Genomic DNA, 18,347 nt, shown 5'->3' on the forward strand with positions numbered 1-18,347 from the left:
CTCACATTCTGTAACCAATAAAGTTGTGGCCTTAATTATCCCATTAACCAAAAATACAGGTGTCCATGTGTTTTATTATTCAACATATGGGGTGGGGAATCGGGGCCTTGGCATGTCCTTTTGGTTAAAGAGCATTGATGTGTCCATGTGTGTTTATTTGCATGCATGTGCACCATGTAGATTTTGTGCACCATGTTGATATCAACTGGCAAACATGAAGTTCTTGGATCCCTTTCAGTCCATCTAAGCTAGTCTGCACCACACCATCTTGTGACAGTGATTTACATCAGTTAATTTTGCATTATGTAAAGTACTTTCTTTCATCTGCCCTCAACCTACGGCTCATCAGTTTTGCTAGGTTTATTCCATGCTGCAGTATTATGCTTTGCCTTGCTCTGCTTGATTCCTGCTCCTCCTCACGTTGACTTTGCCCTACTCCCCAACCTTTCTTGGTCCCAACAACCTGTCCCTCCCCCCGCAACACGGCAGGAGATCTATGCCTGACAGGTGCCCTTCCCAATTCAAACCTTCACCCACAAACACAAATCCATAATTCTTTAAGATGGTACTTGACATGGATACAGATTCTTGGCGTTAAACAACTCCCTGCACCTCAGTTTAAAAAATAAATAGCGGTCCTGGTCCAGGTTCACCAAACTAGATGACTTGCAGTGCCACTGGCTTTGAAAAACCCCTGTGTCTGAATTCCCTCCCAGGGCTAAAATGAAAAGGAGTTTCTTTTCTCAGTGACTTTGAAAAGAATGGAGTGGTGATTAACAGCAATATTTTTTTTTTAATGAAACACAACCCTTCATCCTTGCCATCTTCTGACCATCCTCGCTCGTATGCAGCTCCCTGACAAGTAGAATAATAACGGTCATACATCACTGCCCTGAAAGTCCAATCATCTAAATCTTCACTCGCTCCAGCCTCTGAGACTCAATTACTTTATTGACATGCAATCTTCATAAGGGGAGAAATATTGTGCATGTAAGGTCACTTGGTTATGAAGACATATTATCATATTATCTGCATGAGGGTTGCAGGGCTAAGACCTGACAGAGCTAATTATAATGGTACATGATAGAGTGCTCAGTACATATTATTTGCTTGGCTGCAGCTAAAGGTGAGCTAAGACCCAACATCACACTGGCTCACATGAGAGTAACGCGCTTCTGCCTCAAAGGCCGTAACTTTTCAGAGCTTAACATTTTGCACGCAGTATATCCTGGCATTTTGTTTCTTTGTGTAACGTGTACGATACAGGAGGCACAAAATAAACTACTCCTAGCATTTTGCATAAGCAGTTTGCCAAAGTATAATATGCACTAGAACCCCACATGTACTATAATCTGAGCATACCCACTGCATAGTGAATGCCCCTGTATCATTCACAAGGAAATGGATGAGGGGAAAATGTGAATGTTGTAGCCCATACAAGGAACAGCAATAACTGCTTCCTGGGTGCTCAGACAGGTAAGTGAGCAAGCTCTACCTGAAAGCCCTTACTGGGGTAACACAGAATGCCCTGGCCTATCCTTGATGAGGCTTATGTTTTACCACAGCTAACTTCCCTGATGTATCCTGCTTTCATCAGAGTCAAATTGTGGCACACATGCTGAATCCCTTTTGGCTAAATTTCTTCAGGTACCTGGTTCAGGATTAAGCACTGAATCTTATGAGGTGTACTCTATTGTATTATGGCTTTGGTGCGAGGACAATGTTTTTGTGGATGGGCCTACCAAAAGACGGGTCCTGAATAGAGACTTTCATTATTTATAAATTCCTAAGCTCCTGCAATGTACAAAGTTTATAACTCTGAGCTCAGCAATTTATGTACCTTCTGTGTAGATTAAGATTAGGCAGAATTACATTGTTATTGTTACTGTTATTGTTATTATCATCATTATATCACCCTTCATCCGAAGATCATAGGGTGGTTCACAGCATAAAAATACAAAATGAGAAAACAAAATACATTAAAAAAACACCATTAACCTCCTTCCCACAAACACATTTAAAAGGTCATAGTGTTAATCAGCCTGGTTATAGAAAACTGTTTTTGCCTGGCACCTAAAAACCTGTAATGAAGGCGCGCCAGGTGAGCCTCCCTGGAGAGAGCATTGCACAAATTACAGTTACCTGGTCAGCCTTCCACCAAGCTCCTTGACTGAATATGGATCTGAACCTCACCTCCAGATGCAACACTGCATTCACAACAGTAGTAGTAGTAGTAGTTTTTCAACTGTGTTCCAAGGAATCCCAGGTTCCATTGGAAGTTTATCAGTGAAGATCACAAAAGGCTTCCATACCACAACTGATTCTCTCTCTTGCAATTTGCCGCTATAAGGGAGTTGAATGTGTGTTCTGCAGCATGCACTCAGTCCAAACCAGAGAAGAATAAGGCTCAAGGGACCGTATCTATGTCTCACTGTATAATATACTGCAGGATCCCATGCACTGGGTAGGGGTTATGTGGCTGACAATGTAGACATATGTCCTTAAAGCTCAAAGTCTAAGAACAGCAAAAACGATATGAAAACATTAATGGATGCATTTCTTCTCCCTGGTTTGGAAGAAAGTGACTGTAACCCCCCAATTGCCCCCTACAATGTTTAACCTAAAATCTGTAACTCACTGACTTCTTCCAATTCAAGTTTCCAAAGCACAGTTTTTCTTCTTTCAGTTTCCTTCAGTACCCACATTATAGTTTTTCCATTGTACTGATGCTACTGCTTAAACTGACAGTCAAACTGTGTCTTTTTGAACTACTGGCATAACATAGAACAGATTATTCTTTGATGTTCTTCTTTTCATTTTCCCCTCAGCAAGGAGCAGCAGCCATAGGAAACAAAGATAATGGAAGGGATACTGTAAAAAAATAGGCAGTTAACTGGCAATGATATTGTCTCAGTTTCACTGTGGAATGCTCAGAAAGTGTGAATTAACAGTCCAATACGTGTCAACCTATTTCCTCACATTCAAGTTTTTCTTTTTTTCTTGTTGTTATTGAATAAATCCCCCCTTGTTCCATTTGAAAGTCTAAGTCATCTTAAAGAACATGATTATTAGTCCTGCATATACATTTTTATAGTAACCTTAAAAACTCACAGACAATATATACTCCAGTGCTCCATGTTTACCAAGGACAGCTATAGATGCTCTCAAATTTCCCTTGAACTACAACAAAATTATCACAGTGGCTCCATGGCAGAATGGATCCACATGCAAATGCCATCATCAATTTCTTATGTGTTTTTGCCAGTGAAATAAGCATTTCTGTATGCTATTGTGTTTTATTACTAGTCCATTTATACATCAGCCCAATTCCTGTCTGTGTGATCTGGCTAGCTGAGGGCTCTGATTCAGATGCAGTTGTAACAACATGAGAAGAGTCTTGCTAGATTAGGCCAATGGCCCATCCAGCCTAGCATCTTGTTCTCACCGATGCCAACCAGGTGTCTAAGGGAAGTCCAAGAGCAGGACCTGGCTGCTACAGCATTCTCCCTACCTGCAGTTCCTAGCAACTGATATTCAAGGTCATAGTGCCTCCAATACAGGACATAGAATATAGCCATCATGGCTAAAAGCCATTGAGAACCAGTCTAAGGTGAGACCAGGCAGTTCTGGTCAACCACCTGTAGGCCTGCTAGCTGAGTTGGGGAAGTTGTGTCAGCAAAGGTATAAAGTCATCTGAAGCCTTTAAGAACCTGGCAGGACTTGATCTTCCTGTGGTTCTGTCCCCTCCCACCAAGAGCTGCTTGCAATATTTAAAGGACCTGTGGCCTATTCTGCAGCTAGATGCTCCTGTGTGGCTGTGGAGCAGGAAAGGCTGCAGGGAAATCATCCTCGGTGTAGGAGGAGGTAGAGTCCTGCTAGGGCCAGTGCTGGGACCCTGAGGCAGGGGACATAGGGCAGCTCTTAAATTGGTTGCAGAGTGATTTGGTGCTGGATAAATTAAGGTTAAGCATATTTCAAATCAAGAGACAATACCGTAATTCAAATTTTGTTCTGCTAATTGTTGTCATTCCTTAAAACTGTAATTGCACGTTGTTTTATAAACAGATTTAATACAAATGTGGTTACATTCATCTGCCACTCATGGCCTCCTCACCCTAATTTTAACATGTGTTTTGCCTGTGAAAAAAGTGGCCTGAAGGCAAAGTGGAGTACGTAGTAGACAACACCACACCAGGGAAGCCAGAGAGAGATCCAGATGCTGGAGTAGAGGTAAGGTAGAGTGCCCAGTCAGGGTTGATGAGAAGAAAGGGGAACAGATCCTTGCCAGAGTGGGAGAGGAGGGGGAAATGACTCCTGAGGAATCTGGAGGAGGAAAGGGTGAGTGAGAGAACCCATGGTCAGAAGAGTGTCTTCCTAATATCTGGAGGAACTGATGCTCAGAGTGAAGAGATGCTTGAAGGTCTGGCTCATCAAGGAGTGGTGGATGTGCCAGTCAGCAACAATAAGCCCTATGACCATTTACTGAAGGTCTTCTCCTTGCCCAAGTGCCCAACCCTTAACCCACAGTAAACACGGACGCTCCCCCACAGGAAATCAGTACTGTATGAAGTCTGAGTTCCGCTTCCCAAGTTGGACACCAAAGCCTGACAAAGACTACACAGCCAGCCCTATAATTCATATCTTAGATACTGCAACGTGGGAAACACTGGTGCTTACTATCAGAAGTTGCCAGTGACACCAGAGGACATCTCTGAAATGCTGCTGAATGTGTGGGAAAGGTGTGAGTGATCGCAACATTGGTAGGAGGAAATCATCCATACTCCCTGGAAAGCCTGCAAGCTGACAAAGTTTGGTCAGACTTGTTGTGCTCTGCAGTGTGGTTTCCCAATTATGATGTCACCCAAACAGCAAGCCTACCACTGTCACTAGGTGTTGGGGCTTTGCCATTTAAAAAAATCACATTCCAATGTGAATATAATGAAATTTTATTCCTGCTGTCAGCTTTGGGAGTGAGGCAAAGGAAACTGAGGGGTACATGTGGAGTTTAAAAGGTTTTTTGAAATTTCCATCTCTTCCTTCTAGAGACAAAGTGTTGTGCTTTGAACTCATGAGTGGGGTGTGTTACCTACATTTGTTTATCTTAAATAATGACCTGTTTTTGAAATCTATATATCTTTTAAAACACTAAGTAATGCATGTCATTTCAGGTTAGTTGCAACTGTTGTAATTAATCATAGTCCCTGGTTTAATTTGTTACATTTTTAAATTATGTAATTTGAAGGGATGTCTTCATCATAAATGCATCATAAATGCCTGTCTCTTACAAAAGCGGAATTTTTGTGTGTGTGTGTGTATCTCCTTCTGATGCTGAGCTGAGGAAGAAGAGGCAAATAACCTGACCAAACATAACAATTTTGGGGAGAAAGGTTTTGCAAATTGTGTCCCCGTACTGGCTGATTAGACAAGCAGCAAAACCAGCCAGTCAGTTATTGCAACAACAAAACCCTTGAAAGCCATAAATCTCTGTCTAATAAAATGAGCTGTTTATTTAAACTTTGCTGTGCAGTGATGGCCTCTTGGAACGAAGGAAAGAGCCTTCACAGCACAGACCTTGGCAAGCAAACAGGCAGAACAAAGCCAATGAACGACAGCAACAGTAGAGAGAACAAGATGTGGAATGTGAACAGGAAAAAGCTACATATGTAGTTTTTAAAGTGACTACATGAAATTTTGTTGATGGGAACACAAAGGAAAAGGTCACCCCCTCGGGCCTCAAAGCCATTTTATTAAGGAAATATGAGGACTAAAAAGGAAACAAATGCTAATGGCATGCCCCAAACCATGAAACCATATATATATATATATATATATATATATATATATATATATATATATATAGTCAAAGTAACTTTGAAGCTAACAAGGCCAGGCATGCAATTTCAGGTCCCTGTGTTTTAGATGAACTATGGAATGTAAGGCATTCAATACATTTGGCTGAATTGTGAAGTGTACGTGACTAGGTGTCACCCACCTAGCTATAATGCATGTGGACAACATGACAATGCTGATATCACCCATAGTGCAGACACAGCTGGGACGATCTCCAGAGAATGGGTGCTGGGCAAAAATAAAATGAAAATGAGCAGCAACAGCCTTTGGGAAAACAAGAAACCTGTGCCAAAAAGGCCACAACCAAAAGGGGATGACACAAAATACTTGGGAGGCCAAAGCGGGAGTATTTTGTCCATATTAAGGTGCAGGCTAAGCAGAAAAGGTATACAACATTTTTAAAAGGTTCTCCCCACCCCACAATCATTATCAGTATGTTTGGCTATAATGAGTATTATGTGTAACGAAGGCATTTTGTCATGTTCTTTGTGAAGGGAAGAACACATGTCACTGACTGGGGCAAGAAAAATATGTCAAGAAAATGTATCCCACTGGTTTCAAATGCTGAATATATTACTTCATGAGGAATGTAGGAAGCAAGCACTAAAACTAACCCTTTTGATAAGAATAGTAGTTGTTTGCGAATCTCTAGCATGCAGGTCACACACTGAGGAAAAACCTGGAGAGGATTCCTCATGTGCCTGGAATTCTGAGGCGAGGAGGGAACTCCCTACTGTCACCTTTCCGGACAGGATAGGCTTCAGGGACTGTCTTGCCATTGCCTCAACCAACATTCTCTGATGTGAAATTTTATTTATTTATTTATTAAATTTCTACAGAGCCCTTCATCCGAAAACCACAGGATGGTTTACAATATAAAAACACAAAATACATACCGTGGTAACAAACAAAAGCAATATCCCCATCCCCACCATACACAATTTAAAAGGCCAGAGATTGATTAGCCAAAGGCCTGGGAGAAGAGGAAGGTTTTTCTTGGTGCCTAAATATATGTAATGAAGGTGCCAGGTGAGCCTCCCTGGGGTGAGCATTCCACAAGAGGGGAGCTACTGCTGGAAAGGCCTGTTCTTACATTGCTGACCTCTGGACATCTCAAAGATGTCCCAAGAGTAGGAAGGGGAATCTGTGGCTCTTCAAATGTTAGGCTCCCATCAGCCCCAGACAGTATGGCCTATCAAGATTGATGACAGGGGTTGTAGCCCAACCCATCTGGAGGGCCACAGGCACCTAATTTCTGCTCTAGAGCTTTATTTTGCTTTATGTTCCCTGGAAAAATCTGCTAGGCTAGCAGTACGTTATAAAAGCAATGATGAACCCAGCTGATGAAACATGTTTTTCATCCACTGGTAAATCATCTGTCATCATGCTAAGGCCAAGCATCACTGACCACTTCAGTCTCCAAAGTATCCTGCTCTAAATATAGTTTAATAATGAAAGCATTCAGCTTCACAGTGGAACAGATGACTACTGTCAATAAATCAAATGAGCACTAGTAAAATGCAGGGACTGAAAGGTCTTGTTTCACTTTATAATCTTGTTTGCATCTTTCATCTTTGCCCCCAGTAAAACAGATGTGTGTGTACAGGTGGGGTGGGTGGCCAAGCAAGTATCCCAACTGCCAATGAAAATTATGTCTTAAAACGACATAGTCAAGTATATCAAATATGGCTGTAGTCTCTTCTTCAAGTCATACATTGCACTGAGGGGCATTTTACATTTGTCCCAGCACCCTTGAAAATAGACTGTATGGGTCCATGGGGAGTTCAAACATGAAACACAGAATGGTATCCTGACTGTGTGAATGAGCAAAAATCTCATTTCAATGTCTTCATCTTCAAGGAAGAGGGCACATGGAATTGTGTTTTATATTTTTCCTGGCCTCCTTGAATTGGGTGTCAAATTGGCTTTCATCCTTGAAATTCAGAAGGTTGTCCAGGATTTGCATTGGTGCCTCATTATTCAACATAGATGTTCACATTCAGTTGTATTTTGCACACACACACCCCGAAAATTGAAGAAGAGTTGAAGAGAGCATCAGCTTGGGGGGCTCAATAATGTTGAACTGGGATGATTCTGGAGAGTGAAAGTGCCATCTTAATAACACCCCCCTTTAACAAATCAGATCAGAGCCCTCCTAAAGCCTCATTGTGTTCTTGTTTCTGCAGCTTACAGCTGATTTTTGAAAGGCTATTAACGTAGTAAGAGGAGTGAAATGAAACAAAACTGTTCAGGGAAAAGATATTTTTAAAAAACATGCTCAGAATTGTCCCTTCCCTACCCATACTTGGGTATGTCACATCAACAAATGTGGATATGTTTGTACTTAAGATGGCTATGTCTCTGGTTGTGTGAGAATTCAACTGGAATTCCACATGTAGCTTACAACAGAAAAGCAGCAGTGTTTGTTTCCTGGGAAATGATTCAGAAAAGAAACAAACATATAACTGGATTAAGTTCACAACTCAAAAAAGCAGCAAAAAGTCTGATCATAAGCCTGAGGCACAGAGACAGTCACTTAATAGCATTCATAAGGTGGCATTATTTAGTTGTAGAGCAGGATGAAAATGCTTAAATGGTCCATAATGGGGTACAAATATGGATGAGGCAGCTGAAAATTTATATATTTTTTGTGTTTTTATATTGTAAACCATCCTGTGATTCTCAGAGGAAGGGTGGTATAAAAATTTAATCAAAAGTAATAAATATAATAATACAGATGATTGGGTTATAGCTCAACATATGGAGGGCATCAGGTTGGGGAAGGCGCCTATCAAATAATTAAAACCAGAAAACCTCAAATATTAACAATGTTCAAGAGATATAATTAAGTACCTGCATTACAGATGGCCCAATGATAGTCTTTTTCAAAACTGTGTTCTTATCTGGACTACTTTGGGGTTCATTATATGAAATCAGGAATTCCTTAATAAAATGAGAAAGGGGGACAAATATCTCTGAAAGACTCTGTGCTCACCAGTACTGATTTCTCCCTTGCAAGGGGCATCCTGCAAGAGGATGGAAAGCAGATCTGATGCCACAGTGTCCATTTAAGCAAGAAGACAGTGAAGGCTAACAAGCCCAAATGCACTCCATGAGTGTGTCCTAGTATATGCCAGAGAAAGAAGCCTTTATGACATGGGTTCTATGGTTGACGTGTGTGGGTCCTCACAGCACATGAATCAATGTAGAGAGGGCTCCCCCAAAGGAAAAGGGTTTGCAAACCACCCCTCCATTAATTTAAGCACTGAACAGAATACACATAAAAGGTACACACAGTTGGTAACTTATAGCGCATTATGAAGTATGCTATGGAGTAGCATTCCCAGACCTTTTCTGTTATTATTAACATTTATTTAAACAGTGCCATCAATGTACATGGCTCTGTAAACAATTAAAATAAGAAAGTATAACTCAAATCTAAAATACTTTCTCTTCTGATAGAACCGATGGTTAGTCTATTTCAAACCGTTAAGTCAAAGCAGGCTCCCTTTCAGCATGTCAAATTAATGCAAGTGAATGCAAAGCATTAAGGACTCCCCACCCTCCTAAAATGACACCAATATTTCTTAACCCACAGAGTCAGCAGTTCTCCAAAACCATCCAAATTTTAAATAAATAACATATGTGAATATAAACTAACTCTACCCAGCTTCATTTTATTATTTTTGCCTTGTAATTTATTGAGTTCCATCATTAAACAGATTTGGGAGGGGGGTATATACAGGAGATAAAAGAAAAACCTAAAGCTTTTTGGCTGTTTTGATCACCTTCTTATATTACAAGTTTTTCAAAGCCTCCCCCCTTCACTTAAATACTAAGGTTAGCCACATAATTGCAGATCTTTTTTTTCTTCTGGTTAACATCAGTCCATTACTAGGCTAAGTAACAGGATCTTGGAATCAGCTGCTGGTTCTGACCTCTACAGCTCACTCATTTGAATGTTCTTGAAGTGACATTGCCTGTCACAACTCATCAACTGATCACATTCTTAAAGTGAGTTATCTTCTTAAATTGCCATGATATTTCCCCCCTCCACCCTACTTAAATATATGGTTGTACACTTTGCCTTTCCTATACCAGATTCATACTTTGCCCTGGAAAGAGTAACAGATTCTACTATTTTTGCAAACCATTTCCACTCACAATATAAATCAAACTCTGCTTCAAGTTGCTAAAGGGTTTGGCATCGGCTATAAAAAGGTGAGAATGTTTCTAACGCGTCCAATGATTGTTTTGAAGCCAGTTTAAACATAGAGAAGAAACTAAACTTAAGTATTTGATGACATTTTGGAAACTCATGATGAGTGTATGTTGGGGAGTTAAGGAAAGTTCTGGTCCAGTAAAATGTATAACCTTAATCTGTTTTTTAATGTTATTCTGCGGGACTGTGGCAAAATGAACAGGCACACTTCACTCGGCCACTGGCTACTTTTCCATGGTGTATCACTCCACTGAGCCCTGTCCTGCCACTTACCTCTTCAGAGTTTTGTGCCACCCCTCAGAGTCTTGGTTTACCTTCACCTCTGAGTGTGCAATTTCTAGTTCACTAAGTCTTCTCATAAATATGTGCAATAGCAACTCACTTTCTGTCACCTCTTTAGGTTGGTGATTAATTATTAGGTGTGAGGGTTATCAAGATATTCTGAGTTTTTACCCCTTAAAACAAATTATTAACCTTTAAAAAAAAAATCCATAAGCAAAACACTCCTTAAATCTGCCTCAACAATAAGAGCCTTGAGATTAAAGAAACCAGTTAGAAGTTATCTATTTCAAATTCATCAGGTTTTGTTACACTCATTGGTTCTATATTCTTTACTGTAGCCAATCCAATTTTTATCTTGCAAGTTCCAAAAGTGACAATATGTTGAAATCACTATTGTGGAAAAAACCTCAGGGCAAAGAGGAATTTTCAACACTCTTTTCAGATATCAGTTTGAAATTATCAAAGTTTTCTTGGATTCACAATAGATTCTTGCTTTGACCATTTTTGTTGTTGTTGTTGTTGCTAAATGTAAGGTAACTTTCAAGTCCACGGTTGGATCTGTGGAAGGAATTGAAGCATGTGCATTGTAAAACTGCCAGTGGAATCAGATGGGTGAGGGATACATCTTGATTTAAATCTTGGAATAAGAACTTTAATCTTTGGAACTGGTAGATTATCATTTCTAAATTATGAGGAATTATTCTATTTGCGGGATACCTTAAAACCTTCTGGGGGAAATGGGGGTGGCTGTGACAGTTCATAGTATGAGTCAATGTCTGAATGTTAGGGGATACTTTGTTTCATCTAGGGTTTGTACTTCTTGGGCTGGCCAATTTATCCCAACCCCTGCCCCCGATTTCTCCCTGGTCACAGGGCATACTAACAGGCACCGAGACATCAGGTCTTACAGACGAAAGCCTGTCTAATGTATAGTAAGGCTCATCTCCAAGAATGAAAATGGGTAAATATTAGCAAAGAAATTACACAAATCACTTTCCCAACTTACATTGCCTTTGAATCCAGAAATAATAAAATGTGTATCTGTTTACCTGGGGCAAACTTGCAACAATTCTCAGACACAGTGATTTTAGAATATGAATTCATAACACACTGGCTTTTAGTGAACTGAAATCAGCTGAAAATTACGTTGATCTCAGGTCATGCTGGCTGCAGGCCGGCCCTTATTGTACAGTGACTGGCTGGTATGAAACACAGATTCATATTCAAACAGTGAAGATTGTCCCAAAAGTCTGGCAGCAATGAGGACATTCTTGGATTTGCACACCCCTCTGACTAGCAAACACCAGGACTACTCTGAGTACTGAAGGAACATCATTCTTTGCAAAGGATGAACAAAGGATGTTTCCTTCCATAAAGACTTGAAAAATTGGAAAATAACACTGCATAGGTAGATAATATTTTCTAAGTATTGTCTTTTCAGGAAACATTAGGCACTACTGGGGAGCGGGGAGGTTGCCTCTGGGCTTTTGCTAGTACTAGATATGTCAAAGGAGGTTTTCACTAGTAATTTGGGAAGCTTACGCCTCTGGGAGTCACTGCTGTGATTTCAAAATAGAATTATCCAATGCTGTGTGATTTCTTGAATCATTAGTTTCCCATCTCATCCACCTTATTTCTTCATTCCCCCTTTTATTTTGCACGATCCAGCAGCAAAGGAGATGTAAGAAGAAAGGCACCTTAGGGAACAAAGGGAGTAGTGTACTTATCCTCCCCATTAATACATAAACAGATTTACATATAATTATCTGATTAAGCTGCCAAGTGATTAACTCTGTGAACCATTCTGTATTTATGCAGGTCTATCTATGTAGTGGCATATCTGGGAAAGTTATCTACATTTTTAAAAACCTGTGTTTTAACTTGTACTACGTCCTTCACCTAGTCAAGCTAATACTAATATACATTTTTAAAGCATGCAGGCTAGTCTTGTATAAAGTGAAAGTTGCTCCCAAACTAACCCTCCAGGGAAACTTTATCTTCATCAATAGAGGAATGATAATACTGATCAACCCTACAGTGCTATCATAAAAAATCCTGCTTTTTCTGCAATTTCTGAGATAATCCATAAGAAACAATTAGAACATTTATTCTGAAGTACTTCTTCATGCTAAGTACTAAGTAATTTTGCTATTGCTCACTCGAGAAAAATTGCAGCATTGCAAGTAGTTGTAGCCGAAAGGCCCTGATTTTCCACTCCACAGGCTTTCCTGCCCCACATTCAGTGCTATTTTTCTAGAAAAAGAGGTACTGGAACTCACCATGTACACCTCCCTTGTTCTCTTATAATGGCAAAAGTGCCAGGACAGAGTTCCAGTGAGTTCCAGCTGAAAAAAAAAGTCCTGCGTATTATTGACGGATGAAGGTCCCTTTGCAGGCCAGTCTGGAATCAACCTGTCCTTTGTAGAGGACTAGTCTCCATGTGTCACTGCATTAAAAGCATACAATAATGGTGTAACATATGGGACAGGGAAGATGTCAACATGCATCTTCATAAGGATCAAGCAATAGTGGGAAAGGGGCTACCTGAAAAACGTCACATCTACCAGAACTTTATTAAGGTTTTCTGGAGGCACGCAGACTGCAGAAAGAACATGGGCATCTAACCATGGTGTTTACAGTATCTGATCACAGAGCTGCTCTGTAACCACAAAAAGAGAATGCTAATATTATCTGCTAAGCGAGAAGCAACAGAGTACATAGGTGGTTTTGCCAATGCACCATACACTTGATCTTCCCCTACTTTCTCCTACCCTGCTTGCCTTGCTTGGCAGGTTTTCGCCCAGAATGTTTATGTGGCTGCTGCCACTCCATAACTTAACGCAGTGGTGGTTGTGGAAGTGCCAAGGACGCCACGCTTCTCATTACCTCCCCCTGTTTGGGCAAGCAGGAGAACTTCCTCTGGCTGGATTCTTCCCAATGGCTGCCAGTTTCTGGTCCTACTTTAAAGGGATTTACATCTCCTAAATTCTTCACACCTTGGAACTGTGTGCAGCAGAAGTTAAAGGAAATTCTTGTTTAACAATAGCACTTGAACTTAAAGTACTAACTTACACTGATCAGCACACTGTGGCATGAGTTCAACATACTGAAAGTCTGAGCAAGCTCTTCCAAAGAAATCCAAAGCGTGCTGTGTGCGTTTGGAAAGTATTTCTTCCAGCTGAATTTGAGCAGGCCTGGCAGAATAAAAGCCTTTGATTTGAGGGGAGAAAATATATTTAGGATTTTGCAATGGGCCCTTTGAGGGTCATTTATTGTGCATACTTTTCAGCAGTACGTCTGAAATTAACATTGCCTCTTTGCAAAGCAACAGGAGGTCAGGTTATTATGAGAACACAATCAGTAGAATTGGTTATGACTAGGTTTTCTTTCTGAAAATGACAGTCTATGCTACAGCAGCCATTATATTAATATTTTCTATTTTACTAAAAAAACAAAAACAAAAAGACCCTGGAAATTTTACTGTGCAGCTGATGGAGTTGTTGTAAACTAAAAGATCTCATGATCTGATCAAGACCCAAAGAACCCACTTTTAAAATACCCAAACCATCTGGCTGGCTGTCCCATGATAAATCTCTATGATAAATGTCTTCGTTTTGATGTTACAAAGGAACCACAAACCTGCTCAGTTTTTGGCACAGCTGAACACTCACTGGCAACAGTAGAATAGAACTCACATGTCCAAAAATAGAGAAATAAATCATTTTGACCTGTGGGGGTGTAATAGATTGAGAAAAAACTGATTGTAATTAAAGGGAAAAAAAGGTTAGCCATTATAATTCATCTCTGGAGGGAAGGTGTATTTTTAAAGCTCATTCACTGCATTATTCCGACACATAGATTCATATCAGTATATTTCAGCATAACTGTATATTTACAGTTTGATTCATATAACCACATGCAGGATATTTGGTGTGGGGGGGGAAACACAAATTGATTGCATTCCCAACCCCCAATATACTGAATAGTATTCTATTAGCGACTGAATTTATATTCAGGGCCATTTCACACATTACCCAAAGACAAGCTTGTGTTTGAAATTGAGTGTGCATTCAACAAGAGTTTGTAAATAGCCTTAATGAGTGTATCTGCATCTATACATTTTGCAATCATACTTTACATTTTTAGGTGTAGCACAGCTGCAAATGTAATGTATAAAGTGGTCAGTTCCAGGGGAGTTCCTTTGGATGCCTGGGAACACCCCCCTCTGCCACTGTTACTTTCCCCTTCCCCAAAGGTAAGATATTGCAGACAAATAGTAGTGGTTTGCAAGACTGAAGAGAGCAGCGCTGCTTGCATCAGCAACCTTGCAATGCATCCTAGTCCGGAATCCAAAGAACCACAACCAGGATCTCAAGAACCATGTAACTATTCCCGCCTCTCCACCACTTGCTATACAGTGGCACCTAGGTTCCCGAATGGCAACAAATCAACTCCTGAACGCTGCAAACCCAAAAGTAAGTGTTCTGGTTTGCAAACATTTTTCAAAAGCCGAACATCTGACACAGGCCTCCACTTGAGTGCAGGAAGCTCCTGCAGGCAATTGGAAGCTGCACCTTGGTTTTCGAACGCTTTTGGGAGTCGAATGGATTCCCGGAATGGATTAAGTTTGAGAACCCAGGTACCACTGTATTGCAATCCACTTCTGAAACAAAAGGGAGTCCTAACAGCACCTTGTATCAAGTGTAATTGTAGGAGTCTACTGTGGTGCTGTGGGTTAAACCACAGAGCCTAGGTCTTGCTGATCAGAAGGTTGGCGGTTCGAATCCTCGTGATGGGGTGAGCTCCCGTTGTTCGGTCCCAGCTCCTGCCAACCTAGCAGTTCAAAAGCACATCAAAGTGCAAGTTAATAAATAGGTATGCTCCGGCGGGAAGGTAAACGGCGTTTCTGTGCGCTGCTCTGGTTAACCAGAGGTGGCTTAGTCATGCTGGCCACATGACTGTACGCCAGCTCCCTTGGCCAATAAAGCGAGATGAGCGCTGCAACCCCAAAGTCGGCCACGACTGGACCTAATGGTCAGGGGTCCCTTTACCTTTACCTTACTGTTCAAAAAAATACAAAAAGCCCCACAAACAAAATCCAACTAGACAAACTGACAATACCCCTCATCAGAATAGAGGAGGGGGGAAATGTGCCCCAATGGGCCAGTCAAGGGACATCCAAATTCCTTTTCAGTCCTCATAAAGTGTGACTGGTTAATCTCATACTACTATAGAGCAGGTGGGCAGGATTCCACAAATGCAACAGATGCCGAGGGTGCTTCTTCCTAATGGGATATGGGGCAAACTCATGGGACTCCTGCTGTAAATGTGGGACAATCCTTGTGGGAACTGTTGGCTGCTTCAGGAAATTGATTTGATTACATCTCACCAAGATTGCCAAAAAACAGTTTGCGCTATGGCATACCCTACACCATTTCACAGATGAAAATAGGGATATTCTTGTGCACTTCTACTCCCACAAGTCTTAGTCACAACCATTTGCACTAGAAACACATTGCTGAAGGCTCTTTTCCACCTGGTGTACTGATTGCCCAGAGTGTGTTATTTTAGCCAAAACAACACAAGAAAAACAAAATTGTGTTTTGTGAAATGGCAAATGGCAAATTAAATGGGCTTTGTTATTAATTACTCCCATGTGTACTAGAAACAAGATATATCTGAAAGGGTCGACCCTAAATGACCACTTTCATCACCTTATTTGAAGGTTGGAGGACTGCTGTTTTTATTTTTTCCCACAATTCTTCTGTATATTTCTATGTCGATCTAGCATTGTTTCCAGGAGACTAATGGGAAATAAAAATGGTGACCAGCTGCCACCACTGGGTTACAGCAGTCAATCTGATGAGACCCAAATGCACATCCAGGTGTCAATGTTGTGCACCCACCCTGCATTGCTTTTAATGGGGTGTGAATTGCAATACAGTTCTCCAGTCTCATTCTGGCACATGAATGTCTATTTTTAAGTACAACTAAAGCCATGTAGGGCAAAGTACAGGAATCTAAATAGCTTGGGAATCAGGTGCAGAGACAGCTAGGTTCATTGATTTGTGAATGCATATTAGAAAGTCGGGAATTAAATACAGTTGTAGACTCATAATAGCCATCATTTTACCGACACATAAATCTACCGATAAAATCATAAAATACCAAATATGTATAGATTACATGCTAAAATGATCTATATAGCCTGGACTCTTCACAAAAGAGCAAGGAAAGTGTTTTAAATTACCGTACAACTTTCAATTACACATATTGAATCAACTCTTGATGAATTATAATGTGAACTTCTTAGAAAATGACTGCTAAGAAAACAATTTGATTATATCCCCTTCTTTAGCCCACAAATAAAAGCAAACTATTCTCCACTCAATAAGTGGATAATTTTTGTTTATCAACATACCTTTCTCTCAAAATTCTGCAATGCTAAAACCTGTTTCTTTTCTCTGAATTCACTTGTGCATGGAAATATTTTAGTGGGCTGGTTCACTGTGCTCATGTACAGACATCAAATAATTTGAATAGGAGGATGAATAATCACAGATTAAATACTGCAGGAAGACCTGTCTTCACTCTGGTTGTACCATGAGGTACAGAAGCCAGTCAGAGAAGGGATCTGAAGATGGTCCAGAATGCAACAGAAGGCATCTAAGAGGGGCCCAGCACAAAGGAAATGCAGATAAGCAAGGGTTAAAATAAAAAACCACTCAATGGGTACAAAATGGAAGAGACAAAACGAACTGTGGGGAGGAGGAAGCCCAGAGAGAAATGAGATGGGAAGCCCAAAAAGCAGGAAAGAGAGTGGAATGCACCTTGGACTGGAGTGCTGAGACCATGCCCAACTGGACCCATGGATGGAGGCAAAGGGTGTGGTAACAAGATACTGCTATATTGTTCTTACTGGGAATCCCAGATAAAAGAAAATAATGCTTAGCGGCAACAAGTGCAACAAGCAAGGAGGCTTCTGGTACAACTCTGTGCCCTAAGAAGCTGGAAGGCAACCAGGGACAAACCTGGTATGTGTTAATCCATAATAAATCCCAGGTTTTGTTTGAAGTACTTGACATGCAAGGTTCTACTTACCACAAATTCTTATTACTTCACATACAGTGCAATTCAATAGTTCACACTCTTGGCTCCCCCTCAGCAAAGACTGGTTCATGTAGAGGCACATCAGTTAATTCCTCTGTATTTGATTAATGTAGTTTTGATAGCTGGGCAGTCGAATATGTGAAGCAACCCCATGGAATAACATATGCAACACAGCCAGATATGAAAGTTCTGGCTTTATCTTTAGATCTGTGATGGTCAGTTCGTTGACATAAAGTTAGCATTTTGTATTCCAGTTGTCAAGTAAGGAACATGCGTGTGTAACTCAGACCAGTCAATCAACACATCTGGAAGTAGGGGACTGGTTTAGATGGTGACTGGTTTTTTTTTACATGATGTTCTCAATGAGGTAGTGATGGCATGTAGAAACATAATGTATATACTCAGACACACTTGGAAATAGGGGATGGGGATAAATTTGATTCAGTTCACATTTAAGTGAACTTAATTAATTCACACTTTCTGAAACAATACACTAACTGAAGAGTGTCATTCTTCAAAAATGGCACTTCCCTGAATATTGTAATGCAGCTATCCAGTCAAATAACTTGTACAAAAATGCTTATACCAGGGGATGTGCATAGAAATGCAGCTGTTAGTGAAAATAATGTACAGAAATCCATTATACAGCTGTAACTTGGTTGTTAATTGCCCTGGAACTCAGACGTTTTGGCTCCCGAACAACTGAAACCCGAAAATGACTCTTCCGGTTTTCTAACTTTTTTTGGAAGCCGAACATCCAGCACGGCTTCTACAGCTTCTGATTCAGAAGCTGCAATTTGGAAGTCAAACACTTTGGAAGTCAAACGGACTTCTGGAACAGATTCCATTCAACTTCCAAGGTACGACTGTATTAGGTAAGAAT

At 40.6% G+C, this 18,347-nt stretch overlaps 1 protein-coding gene and 1 long non-coding RNA gene across 2 annotated transcripts in view; both read right to left on the bottom strand.

Moving 5' to 3' along the window:
- Window positions 1-18,347, bottom strand: part of LRMDA (leucine rich melanocyte differentiation associated) — a 733,109-nt gene that overhangs the window by 72,703 nt on the left and 642,059 nt on the right.
- LOC309371293 lies at window positions 695-12,656 on the bottom strand. The gene is made up of 4 exons (XR_014169021.1): window positions 12,634-12,656; window positions 11,897-12,051; window positions 2,194-2,871; window positions 695-855 (listed from the first exon to the last, which is right to left on the bottom strand). It is a non-coding gene; the product is annotated as an uncharacterized lncRNA (long non-coding RNA).

This window comes from Podarcis melisellensis, assembly GCF_964234715.1.
Source record: "Podarcis melisellensis genome assembly, chromosome: 5".
Classification (NCBI taxonomy): domain Eukaryota; kingdom Metazoa; phylum Chordata; class Lepidosauria; order Squamata; family Lacertidae; genus Podarcis; species Podarcis melisellensis.